The sequence below is a fragment of the Eubalaena glacialis genome, chromosome 5, assembly GCF_028564815.1.
Source record: "Eubalaena glacialis isolate mEubGla1 chromosome 5, mEubGla1.1.hap2.+ XY, whole genome shotgun sequence".
Classification (NCBI taxonomy): Eukaryota; Metazoa; Chordata; class Mammalia; order Artiodactyla; family Balaenidae; genus Eubalaena; species Eubalaena glacialis.
Genome location: NC_083720.1, coordinates 153,651,494 through 153,664,346, shown reverse-complemented (window position 1 = coordinate 153,664,346; position 12,853 = coordinate 153,651,494). Strand labels below are relative to the sequence as shown.

At 37.3% G+C, this 12,853-nt stretch overlaps 1 protein-coding gene across 1 annotated transcript in view; it reads left to right on the top strand.

Moving 5' to 3' along the window:
- Positions 1-1,773: 1,773 nt before the first annotated feature.
- The window catches only part of TMEM144 (transmembrane protein 144), a 46,818-nt gene continuing 35,738 nt past the window's right edge, over positions 1,774-12,853 (top strand). Inside the window, exon 1 of the mRNA XM_061191774.1 lies at positions 1,774-1,846. The gene's annotated coding sequence lies outside the window, so the exon portion shown is untranslated. The remainder of the gene's footprint in view (positions 1,847-12,853) is intronic.

Sequence of the window (12,853 nt, the reverse complement as noted above, 5' to 3'; positions counted from 1 at the left end):
TGTATGTTCAGTCATTAATGCACCTGAAACAGTGTGAAAGGAAAACTTCCGTGTAAGAGAGGATCGTCCACATTTCAGTTGGCTCTGTGGCCTGATATAAAAAGCCCTGCCCTGGGATATTCCATAATAAATGTCCTCAAGCCTGACTCAGACCCCAGCTCCCATTTAGATTTTAGGGAATTCACAACAGTGGGAGTCTCAGTTTCTCAGTATGAATCTGGACCAAGAACTAACCACATGATCATTCATTGAGGTCTCTTGCAATCACAAAATGAAGCAGCGCTAGGTTGTATTTAGGCTCCATATTTTTGGAAGAGAGAGTTTGTATATGTGTGTATCTGTGGGTCTGTGGGTATGGATATGTGAAAGAGGAAGTTATGTCTTTACAATTTTTCTGAACTGCTAAATTAAGCCTCTCCCTTAAGTGAAAAGCCTTAGCTTCTTTAATTCTTTAAATGACATGACACTTTACCTTCCCACCTGCTTAAATACACTATAGCTTATGAATGTGAATAATATTTAAAGCAGGACTTCCTTCCAGGATTTCCTTTGCCTTTGGATTGTCCTTATGTTTTCTCGTGGTAACTCCACAACCATTACCAACCGCTGAAATGTCTCTGTGCAATGTCACTTCCTCAGAGAGGCCTTCCTTGAACTCTTGGACAGGACAGAACCCAGCACTTCCTCTTTCTGAAGTGTTCATACATGTTCATATCTTTGTCCCCTGCTATTCTGGAATCTTCATGAGGGCGGATTCTGCGTAAGTCACAGCTGCACCCCCAGGGCTGACAGTCTAGGACGGTGCTGTCCACTAGACCGTTCTGCAGGATGGAGATGTTCTATCGTCTGCAAGTGATTGCTGAGTGCTTGAAAAGCACAGGTGAACTACTGAATTTTTAATCCCAATTTAAATTTAAGTAGCTATAAGCTGCTAGTGGCCACACATCAGACAGTGGAGGCCTAGAGCAAAAATGTGTCTCAAAATCTAAATCAAGATGGCAGGAGTCTGCCTCTTGATCCATTCTCCAGGTACTTCTTACCAGCAGTAAAATGTCACAACTGTTGGTCTAGAATGGGATTCTCAATCCTGGCTGCACATTAGACTCGCCTGGAGGAGGTGTTAAAAGAGAACGTGTCTCAGCCACACCCCTAGAGATTCTATTTCAATTGGTCTGGTGTGGGGTGCAGGTATTAGTATTTAAAAAACGAAACAAGACAGAAACTCTCCCCTGGGGACTGTTACGGGCAGTCTGGCTTGAGCGTCTAGAAGATCTGTTCTCACTCGGCCCTCAGAATAGAACAAATAAATATACAGATAAATGGTCTGGGGGCGTTTATAAAGGATTAGTGATTACAAGTGAAATCTGGTGATGTCGCAAGAGATAATTAGTGACATTAGTGGTTCAGATGAATTTCTTGACGTTCCATGAAAAAAAAATTCAGCTTTAGATAATCTCTTAACGACTGTGTGAAATGCCTTGTCCTTTTATCCATAAACGGTACAAATCATACCAAGCTCTGGGACATCTGGAGAGGGTGACACGCTCAGAGTTCCCCAAGCAATCATCTCTTAAAATACACAAAAGCCTCTCTAGTTTGCTGGTTGATTGACAGAGGGCCTGGTGACTTCACATGGAGTCACATGACCGTGCGCTGCCCAGCAGCTGGAAGAAGGTGTTTTCCAACCTGCCGCTCCGGGCAGGTCCCGGGTCTCCTTTGCTAAGCCCTCCCCCCTCCTCCCCCCGCCAGGTGCGTCGGTCGCCGTCTCGGCGGTAAGGAACGGCGCCCGGACTAGCGCGGGAACGTGGGTGCCGGAGTCCCGCCCTCCCCTCCGGCAGGTGCACAGGTAAGGGTCCCGCAGGAAGTCCAGGCTGGCCGGGTGCCCGGCGCAGAGGCAATCAGGCGGGTGCAGGCTGGGCGCCGGCGTGGGGGAGGCGGCCGCGCGGGTGCAGAGCCCAGGGAATTTCAGCCCCGGCCCCGGGCGCGGCGACGACCGCAACTCAAGGAAACCCGAGCAGCTTTGCAGGGGAGTGTCTGATGAATTTTCAAAACGTGCTCCTGATTGAAAAGAAAAAAAAAAAAAAAATCAAGGCTCAGAATAAGTAGATTCAAGCACTGCTAATTTTAGCCAAGACACCAGAGGAGCTTGCCAGGGGATTTGAGGAAATTAACATGAAACTAAAACCGAATCTTAGGTGAAGTGGAGCAAGGAATATTGATCAGCACGTACTAAATGCTAACAAAAGGTCTCCAGAGAGAGAGGTTCACAGGAAAAAGCTTAAATTACTACGAGAGATTTAAGGGAGAAGTACTATTCAATGAAACAAAAGTACTAGAACAAAAATAAATGAATATAGTTTAACAATATATCAGCATATGCTTAAACATGTGAAAACTACTTTAGTCTAAAGTATATTAAGTTAATTTAAATATTATTCAAAAGTAGTTTGAGCCTTGTTAACCCAACAGGTTTGCATTTTAAAAAACTGGGTCTAGTGTGTGCTAGGGTGATATTTTTTTTCCTTTCCTTCATTGATTTAGAATGAGGTAGATTCTTCCTTAAAGATAGTAAACATTGCCAACCCACAATGAAATTAGATCACATGCTTTCTGAAATGTACCAGAGGGGCATGCAATAAACTTCATTTATCTGCAGGTAATAACTAAGTAACACTGGTTAATGTTCACTCAGCGGTCAAAATGCAGTGTATGCACCGTGATTAGCACGCCAGATTATTCTTTCAAGGAAATCTGAGAGGTTTAGGGTTGTCAGTATTCTTCAGTAGACACATCGTTTTGCTCATGTTGCTATTTTTTTAAGGGTAGGCATTCTCTTCGCAATGTGCTTATAAAGGGATTTTTTCGCTTAGCTGATTTTAGTTAAAATGGAAACAAAATTAGTTTCTTAGTTGAACTTAATCATGTGTCCTCAGTCGTGTGATATCCTTCCTGGATACCTCCTGCTCCTCTGACCTATTGCAGCTCTGGTATTTTAGCAACAATCCACCAGCTTGACCCTTGAGCAAAACCCATGTAAGCCATTGATGGAAGCCACAGGGCTGAAACTTTCTTTGCATCTAATAGTAAGACTAGTATTATTTTTATTGAAGTAGTGTTACTGTGTCAGTGTTTAAATGTCTTAGCATCTCTTCCTCAACTACGGTCCCATGGAGGATATTGTCTTAACAGCATTTTGTTTTATTTTAAGAAAACACACAAAATTTTAAATAGATATCTTTTTTGCTAAAATTTATTCATCAATTTGAAATTATTCCTGTTTTGAGTTAAACTATGTTTAATAATACCAAAGAAGATATATTGTAGGTAGTTGTATATTTGATAATTCTCTGCAAAGAACACATAAGGAACAATACGTGAAAAAAAAAATGAAACACCTTAAATGTAAAAATTTATCATTGTAAAATAAAATAATAAGGAAAGGTAATTTCAGATGTACTTTGTTCAATACATATCCACAAGAGGTTATCACTATAATATTAAATTTGGGGGGAAAAACCCCACTGGATTATTTTAAATTCCATTCCAGAAGATTTATATAGAGAAGTGAATGAATCAAAAGGTCAATGTGCAAAATGATTTCAAAATGGTATTGTGGCATGACTCTGGTTACCTCCTGTGTTAAAAATGACTTATTTTTTTCTCATGTAGCTTGTACAACTAAAACGGTGAATTATGTTCAACACCCTTTTCCAGGTGTTATCTTATGAAAAATGTCTGGTTCTTAGCTATTTGGGTTTTGGTCCTTTAGGAAACTAGAACTTTTTAATAAGCTTAGCAGTGTTGCCCAGTAGAATTTTCTGCAATGATAGGCGTGTTCTACATATAATCTGCTCTGTCCAGTATGGTAGCTGCTGATTATATGTGGCCATTGAGTACTTGAAATGTAGTTAACTTAGCTAAGGAACTGAGTTTTTTTTTTTAACTAAATTTTAATTGATTTTAATGAAAATTTAGTTACCCATATGTGACCAGTGGCTACCGGATTGCACAGATACCTGACTAGCTGCTTGCCTTTGTTCTGCTGGCTGGTTGATAGTATTGTGCAAGACACAGCTGCTGACCTTGTACTGTCGGGGAGTCCTGAAGGTATTTTTCAAGAGCCTTAAATTAATCTGGAAGGGATTTAAGAGATATGTTTTTTTCATTTCATTTTTAATGACATTTATTGCTTTGTTTTCACATTACGAGCAATACATGTTCACTGCGGACTACCAGAAGCACATAAAAGCATAACGTAAAAATTTGCAATCTCCCATAATCCCCACCCTCCAGAGATAACTATTTTAGCGTTTTGACACATTTCCTCCCAGTGTCTACCTATTTTTTTTTTCAATTGAGGTATAGTTGACCTACATCACTCTGTTATTTCCAGGTGCACAATACAGTGACTCGATATTTCTATGCATTACAAAAGGATCCCTGCAATGTCTAGTTACCATCTGTCACCATACAAAGTTACTACAATATAATTAACAATTTTCCCCATACTGTACATTTCACCTTTATCTCTGGGACTCATTTATTTTGTAACTGGAAGTTTGTCCCTCTTAACTCCCTCACCTATTTCACTCACCCCCCGACCCTGTTCCCCTCTGGTGACCACCTATTTGTTCTCTGTATCTATGAGTCTGTTCTTTGTTATGTTTGTTCCTTTGTTTTGTTTTTCAGAGTCCACATATTAGTGAAATCATACGGAATTTATTTTTCTCCATATGATTTATGTCACTTAGCATAATACCTTCTAGGTCCATCCGTGTTTTCACAAATGGCAAGACTTCCTTATTTTTATGGCTGAGTAGTATTCCATGTTGTGTGTGTGTGTGTGTGTGTGTGTGTGTATATATATATATATATATATATATATATATCTATCTCACATCTTCTTTATCCATTCATCTGTTGCTGGGCACTTAGGATGCTTCCATATCTTGACTGTTGTAAATAATGCTGTAATGAATAGAGGTGTGCATATATCATTTTGAATCAGTGTTTTAGTTTTTCTTCAGAATGATACCAAGAAGTGGATTTTCTGGATGGTATGGCAGTTCTATCTTTAGTTTTTTTGAGAAGCCTCCATACTGTTCTCCATAGTGGCTGCACCAATTTACATTCTCACCAACTGTGTAGGAGGGCTCCCTTTCTCCATACCCTCTCCAGCATTTGTGATTTGTAGACTTTTTGATGATGGCTATTCTGACAGGTGTAAGGTGATATATCATTGTGGTTTGATTTGCATTTCTCTGATGATTAGTGCTGTTGAGAATCTTTCCATGTATCTGTTGGCCAAGGGTGTGTCTTCTTTGGAAAAATGTCTATTCACGTCCTCTGCCCATTTTTTAATTAGGTTATTTGTTTTTTGATATTGAGTTTTATGAGTCCTTTGTATATTTCGGATATTAACCTATTATGAGGTATATCATTTGCAAATATCTTCTCTGATTCAGTAGGCAGCCTTTTCATTTGATTGGTAGTTCCCATGCTGTGCAAAAGCTTTTTAGTTAGAGTAGTCCCATTTGTTTTTGTTTTTTAAAGATTTATTTATTTATTTATTTTTGGCTGCGTTGGGTCTTTGTTGCTGCGCACGGGCTTTCTCTTGTTGCAGCGAGCAGGGGCTATTCTTTGTTGTGGTGTGCAGGCTTCTCATTGCGGTGGTTTCTCTTGTTATGGAGCACAGGCTCTAGGTGCGCAGGCTTCAGTAGTTGTGGCACACGGGCTCAGTAGTTGTGGCCCGTGGGCTCTAGAGAGCAGGCTCAGTAGTTGTGGTGCACAGGCTTAGTTGCTCCGCGGCATGTGGGATCTTCCCAGACCAGGGCTCGAACCCGTGTCCCCTGCGTTAGCAGGCGGATTCTTAACCACTGCGCCACCAGGGAAGTCCCCCATTTGTTTTTTATTTTTGCTTTTGTTTCCCTTGTCTGGAGAGACAGATTCAAAAAAATATTGCTAAGGCCAGTGTCAAAGAGTGAACTGCCTTTGTTTTCTTCTAGGAATCTTATGGTTTCAGGCCTCATATTTAAGTCCTTAATCCATTTTGAGTTTATTTTTGTACATGGTATGAGAAAGCAGTCCAGTTTGACTCTTTTTCATGTAGTTGTCCAGTTTACCCAACACCGTTTATCAAAGAGGCTTTATTTTCCCCGTTGCATATTCTTGCTTCCTTTGTCATAGATTAATTGACCATATGTGTGTAGGTTTATTTCTGGGCTCTCTATTCTTTTCCATTGATCTATGTTTCTGTTTTTGTGCCAGTACCATATTGTTTTGACTACTGTAGCTTAGAAGTATGAAATCAGGGAGCATAATAACTCAAGCTTTTTTCTTCTTTCTCAAGCTTGTTTTGTCTATTTGGGGTCTTTTGAGTTTCCATACAAATTTTAGAATTATTTGTTCTAATTCTGTGAAAAATGCCATTGCTGTTTTGATGGGAATGGCAGGAAATCTGTAGATTGCCTTGGGTAGTATGGTCATTTTAACGATATTAATTCTTTTGATCTATGAACATGGTATATTTTTCCACTTGTTTGTATCATCTTCAATTTCATCAGTGTCTTATAGTTTTCCAAGTTCAGGTCTTTTACCTCCTCGGTTAAATTTATTCCTAGATATTTTATTCTTTTTGATGCTATTGTAAATGGGATTGTTTTATTAATTTCTCTCTCTGATAGTTCATTCTTAGTGTACGGAAACACAACAGATTTTGTACATTAATTTTGTATCCTGCAACTTCACTGAATTCATTTACTAGTTCTAATGATTTTTTGATTCATTTTTAGGATTTTCTATATATAGTATCCTGGCATCTGCAAACAGTGACAGTTTTACTTCTTTCTTTCCAATTTGGATTCCTCTTATTTCTTTTTTTGTCCACATTGCCATGGCTAGGACTTCCAATACTGTGTTCAATAAGAGTGATGAGAGTGGACATCCTTGTCTTGTTCCTGATCTTAGAGGAAATGCTTTCAGCTTTTCACCATTGAGTATGATTTTTGCTGTGGGTTTGTCATATATGGCCTTTATTATGTTGAGGTAGGTTCCCTCTCTATCCACTTTGTTGAGAGTTTTTACCATAAATGGATGTTAAATTTTGTCAGAAGTTTTTTCTGCATCTGTTGAGATGATTATATGGTTTTTATTATTCAATTTGTTATGTGGTGTATCACACTGATTGATATGCAGATATTGAAATATCCCTGCATCCCTGGAATAAATCCTACCTGATCAGGGTATGTGATCCCTTTTTTTTTTTTTTTTTTAATTTATTTATTTATTTTTGGCTGTGTTGGGTCTTCGTTTCTGTGCGAGGGCTTTCTCTAGTTGTGGCAAGCGGGGGCCACTCTTCATCACGGTGCGCGGGCCTCTCACTATCGCGGCCTCTCCCGTTGCGGAGCACAGGCTCCAGACACGCAGGCTCAGTAGTTGTGGCTCACGGGCCTAGTTGCTCCACGGCATGTGGGATCTTCCCAAACCAGGGCTCGAACCCGTGTCCCTGCATTGGCAGGCAGATTCTCAACCACTGCGCCACCAGGGAAGCCCCTATGTGATCCTTTTAATGTGTTGTTGAATTCGGTTTGCTAATATTTTGTTGAGTATTTTTGCATCTATGTTCATCAGGGATGTTAGCCTCTAATTTTCTTTTCTTGTGGTGTCTTTGTCTGGTTTTGAAATCAAAGTGATGCTGACCTCGTAGAAAGAGTATAGAGCATTCCTTGCTCTGCAATTTTTTGGAATAGTTTGAGAAGGATAAGCATTAATTCTTTTTAAATGTTTGGTAGAATTCACCCGTGAAGCTATCTGGTCCTGGATTTTTGTTTGTTGGAATTTTTTTTTTAACTGAGTAAATTTCATTTTCATAATTGGTCTGTTCATATTTTCTATTTCTTTTTGATTCAATCTTGGGATATTGTACATTTCTAGAAATTTGTCTATTTCTTCTAACTTGTTTATTTTATTGGTATATAATTGCTTGTAGTAATATCTTATGATCCTTTGTATTTCTGTGGTGTCAGTTATAACTACTGTTTCATTTCTGATTAATTTATTTGGACCTTTTTTTCTTGATGAATCTGACTAAAGGTTTATCGATTTTGTTTATCTTTTCAAAGAACAAGCTCTTAGTTTCAGTGATCAAATCTTAGTTTGATTGTTTTTTTTTAGTCTCTGTTTCATTTATTTCTGCTCTGATATTTATGATTTCTTTCCTTATACTAACTTTGGGTTTTGTTTTTTATTCTTTTTCTAGTTCCCTTAGGTTTAAGGTTAGGTTGTTTATTTGAGATTTTTCTTGTTTCCTGAGGTAAGTTTGTATTCCTATAAACTTCCCTTTTAGAACTGCTTTTGCTATATCCCATAGATTTTGGATCCGTGTGTTTTAATTTTCATTTGTCTCCAGGTATGTTTTGATTTCCCCTTAATTTCTTCAGTGACCTATTTTTTGTTTAGTAACATATTGTTTAGCTGCCAAGTGTTAGTGTTTTTTGTAGTTTTTTACTTGTAGTTGATTTCTACTATCTCAGAGCATTGTGGTTGGAAAAGATACTTGATATGATTTCAGTTTTTTAAATGTAACGTGACTTATTTTGTGGCCCAGCATGTGATCTATCCTGGAGAATGCTCCATTGCACACTTGAAAAGAATGTGTATTCTGCTGCTTTTGGATGGAATGTTCTATAAACATCTCTCTATATATCTATTTATCTAAATCCATCTTACCTAATGTGTCATTTAAAGCTTGTGTTTCCTCATTGATTTTCTGTCTGGATGATCTGTTGATTGATGTAAGTGGAGTGTTAAAGTCCCTTCCCATGTATTTAGGTGCTCCTGTGTTGGATGCATATGTATTTACACCCAATATCTTCTTGTTGTATTGACCCATTTATCAATGTGTAATGTCTGTCTTTGTCTCTTGTTACAGTCTTTATTTTAAAGCCTATTTTATCTGATTTGAGTATTGCTACTCCAGCTTTCTTTTGACCTCCATTTGCATGGAATTCCTTTTTCCATCCCCTCACATTCAGTCTGGGTGTGGCTTAAGATCACAAGTGAGTTTTTAGTAGACAGCATATAGATGGGTCTTGTTTTTTTAATCCATTCAGCCACTCTGTGTCTTTTGATTGGAGCATTTAGTCCATTTACATTTAAAGTAATTAATGATTAGGTATGTACTTATTACCATTTTAAAAATTGTTTTGGGATTGTTTTTCAGTTCTTTTTTGCTCCTTTTTTTTTTCTTTTGCTCTCTTCCCTTGTGATTTGATGACTACCTTTAGTATTATGTTTAAATTCCTTTCTATTTTTTTTTTTGTGTGTGTGCATCTATTATAGATTTTTGGTTTGTGGTAACCATGAAATTTATATATAGCAACCCATACATATATATATATATATATATGTGTGTGTGTGTGTGTGTGTGTGTGTGTGATTTTTTTAAGTTGATGATCTCTCAACTTTGAATACATTTTAATAACCCTGCATTTTAATCCCCACCAGATGTTTAATGTTTTTGACATCATATCTTACATCATTTTGTCTTCTGTATCCCTTAACTACTTATGTTGATATAGATGATTTTACTACTTTTGTCTGTTAACCTTCCTATTAGCTTGGTAAGTTGTTGATCTACTACCTTTACTGTATATTCATCTTTACCAGTGAGGTTTTTCCTTTCATAATTTTCATATCTAGTTGTAGTCTTTTCTTTTCCACTCAGAGAATTCCCTTTCACCTTTCCTGTAACACTGATTTGGTGGTGCTGAACTCTTTAAGCTTTTGCTTGTCTGTAAAACTCTTTATCTTTCCTTCAGATCTGAATGATATCCTCGCCAGGTAGAGTATTCTTGGTTGTAGGTTTTTTCCTTTAATCACTTTACATATATCATGCCCCTCCATTGTGGCCTGCAAAGTTACTGCTGAAATGGGAGTGCTCTTGTATGTAACTAGTTGCTTTTTCCTTGCTGCTTTTAATATTCTCTCTATCTTTCATTTTTGCCATTTTGATACAGTGTGTCTTAGTGTGGACCTCTTTGATTTTATCTTGTCTGGGACTTTCTTGCTTACTGCATCTGAATGTCTGTTTCTTTCCTGAGATTATGGAATATTTCAGCTATTATTATTATGTTTAATTTATTTTTTACAGTGGGTCCTTGTTGGTTATCTATTTTAAATACAGCAGTGTGTACATGTTAATCTCAAACTCTCAGTCTATCCCTCCCCACACCCACCATTCCCACCTGGTAACCATAAGTTCATTCTCTATGTCTGTGAATCTGTTTCTGTTTTGTAAATAAGTTCATTTGTATCACTTTTTTTTTTTAGATTCCACATTTAAGTGATATCATATGATTTTTGTCTTTCTCTGTCTGACTTACTTCACTTAGGATGATAATCTCCAGGTCCATCCATGTTGCTGCAAATGGCATTATTTCATTCTTTTTAATGGCTGAGTAATTTTCCATTGTATATATGGACCACATCTTCTTTATCTATTCATCCATTGATGGGCGTTTAGGTTGCTTCCATGTTCTGGCTATTGTAAACAGTGCTGCAGTGAACACAGGGGTACATGTATCTTTTTGAATTATGGTTTTCCCTGGGTATATGCTGGGATTGCTGGATCATATGGTAGCTCTATTTTTAGTTTTTTAAGGAAACTCCATACTGTTCTCCATAGTGACTGCACCAATTTACATTCCCACCAACAGTGCAGGAGAGTTCCCTTTTCTCCATACCCTCTAGAGCATTTATTGTTTGTAGATTTTTTTGATGGGCATTCTGACCAGTGTGAGGTGATACCTCATTGTAGTTTTGATTTGCATTTCTCAAATAATTAGTGATGTCAAGCATCTTTTCATGTACCTCTTGGCCACATGTATGTCTTCTTTGGAGAAATGTCTATTTAGGTCTTCTGCCCATTTTTTGATTGGGTTGCTTGTTTTTTTGATACTGAGCTGCATGAGCTGTTTGTATATTTTTGAGATTAATCCTTTGTTAGTTGCTTCATTTGCAAATATTTTCTCCCATTCTGAGGGTTGCCCTTTTGTCTCATTTATGGTTTCCTTTGCTATGCAAAAGCTTTTACGTTTCATTAGGTCACATTTGTTTATTTTTGTTTTTATTTCCATTTCTTTAGGAGGTCGGTCAAAAAAGAGCTTGCTGTGATTTATGTCAAAGAGTGTTCTGCCTATGTTTTCCTCTAAGAGTTTTATACTGTCTGGCCTTACATTTAGGTCTTTAATCCATTTTGAGTTTATTTTCATGTATGGTGTTATGGAGTGTTCTAATTTCATTCTTTTCCATGTAGCTGTCCAGTTTTCCCAGCACTACTTATTGAAGAGACTGTCTTTTCTCCATTGTGTATTCTTGCCTCCTTTATCAAAGATAAGGTGACCATAGGTGCGGGGGTTTATCTCTGGGCTTTCTATTCTGTTCCACTGATCTATATTTCTGTTTTTGTGCCAGTACCATACTGTCTTGATTACTGTAGCTTTGTAGTGTAGTCTGAAGTCAGGGAGCCTGATTTCTCCAGCTCTGTTTTTCTTTCTTAATATTGTTTTGGCTGTTTGGAGTCTTTTGTGTTTCCATACAAAGTAAAAATTTTTTTGTTCTAACTCTGTGAAAATTGCCATTGGTAATTTGATATGGATTGCATTGAATCTGTAGATTGTTTTGGGTAGCATAGTCATTTTCACAATATTGATTCTTCCAATCCAAGAACATGGTATATCTCTCCATTTGTTTGTGTCATCTTTGATTTCTTTCATCAGTATCTTATAGTTTGCTGAATACGGGTATTTTTGCCTCCTTAGGTAGGTTTATTCCTAGGTATTTTATTCTTTTTACATGATAGTAAATGGGATTGTTTACTTAATTTTTCTTTATGTTCTTTTGTTGTTAGTGTACAGCAATGCAAGAGATTTCTGTGCATTAATTTTATATCCTGCAACTTTACCAAATTCGTTGATTAACTCTAATAGTTTTCTGGTGGCATCTTTAGGATTTCCTATGTATAGTATCATGTCATCTGCAAACAGTGGCAATTTTACTTCTTACTTTGTGATTTGGATTCCTTTTATTTCTTTTTCTTCTCTGAATGCTGTGGCTAGGACTTCCAAAACTATGTTGAATTATAGTGGTGAGAGTGGGCACCCTTGTCTTGTTCCTGATCTTAGAGGAAATGCTTTCAGCTTTTCACCATTGAGAATGATATTGGCTGTGGGTTTGTCATATACAGCCTTTATTACGTTGAGGTAGGTTCCCTCTATGCCCACTTTCTGGAGAGTTTTTGTCATAAATGGGTGTTGAATTTTGTCAAAAGCTTTTTCTGCATCTTTTGAGATGATCATATGGTTTTTATTCTTCAGGTTGTTAGTATGGTGTATCAGCTATTATTTTTTTAAATATGTTTTCTGCCCCTTTTCTCTCCCTTCTCATTCCTACACCCCTTCATGTGAATGTTAGTATGTTCGATGTTGTCCCAGGGGTCTCTTAAGCTATCCTTATTTTTTTTAATTCTTTTTTCCGTTTGACTTGAGTGATTTCCACTGTTTTGTCTTCCAGTTCGATGATCCCTTCCTCTATATCATCTAATCTACTGTTATTTTTTTCTAGTGTATTTTTTATTTCAGTTATTGTGTTCTTCACCTCTCTTTGGTTCTTCTTTGTATTTTCTAACTCATTGTTAAAATTCTTACTGTTTCATCCATTCTTTCCCCAAGTTCGTTGAGCATCTCTCTGATCATTACCTAAACTCTTTATTGGGTAAATTGCTTATCTTCACTTCACTTAACATTTCTTGTGGAGTTTTATCTTGTTTTTTCATTTTGAAAATATTCCTTTGTCA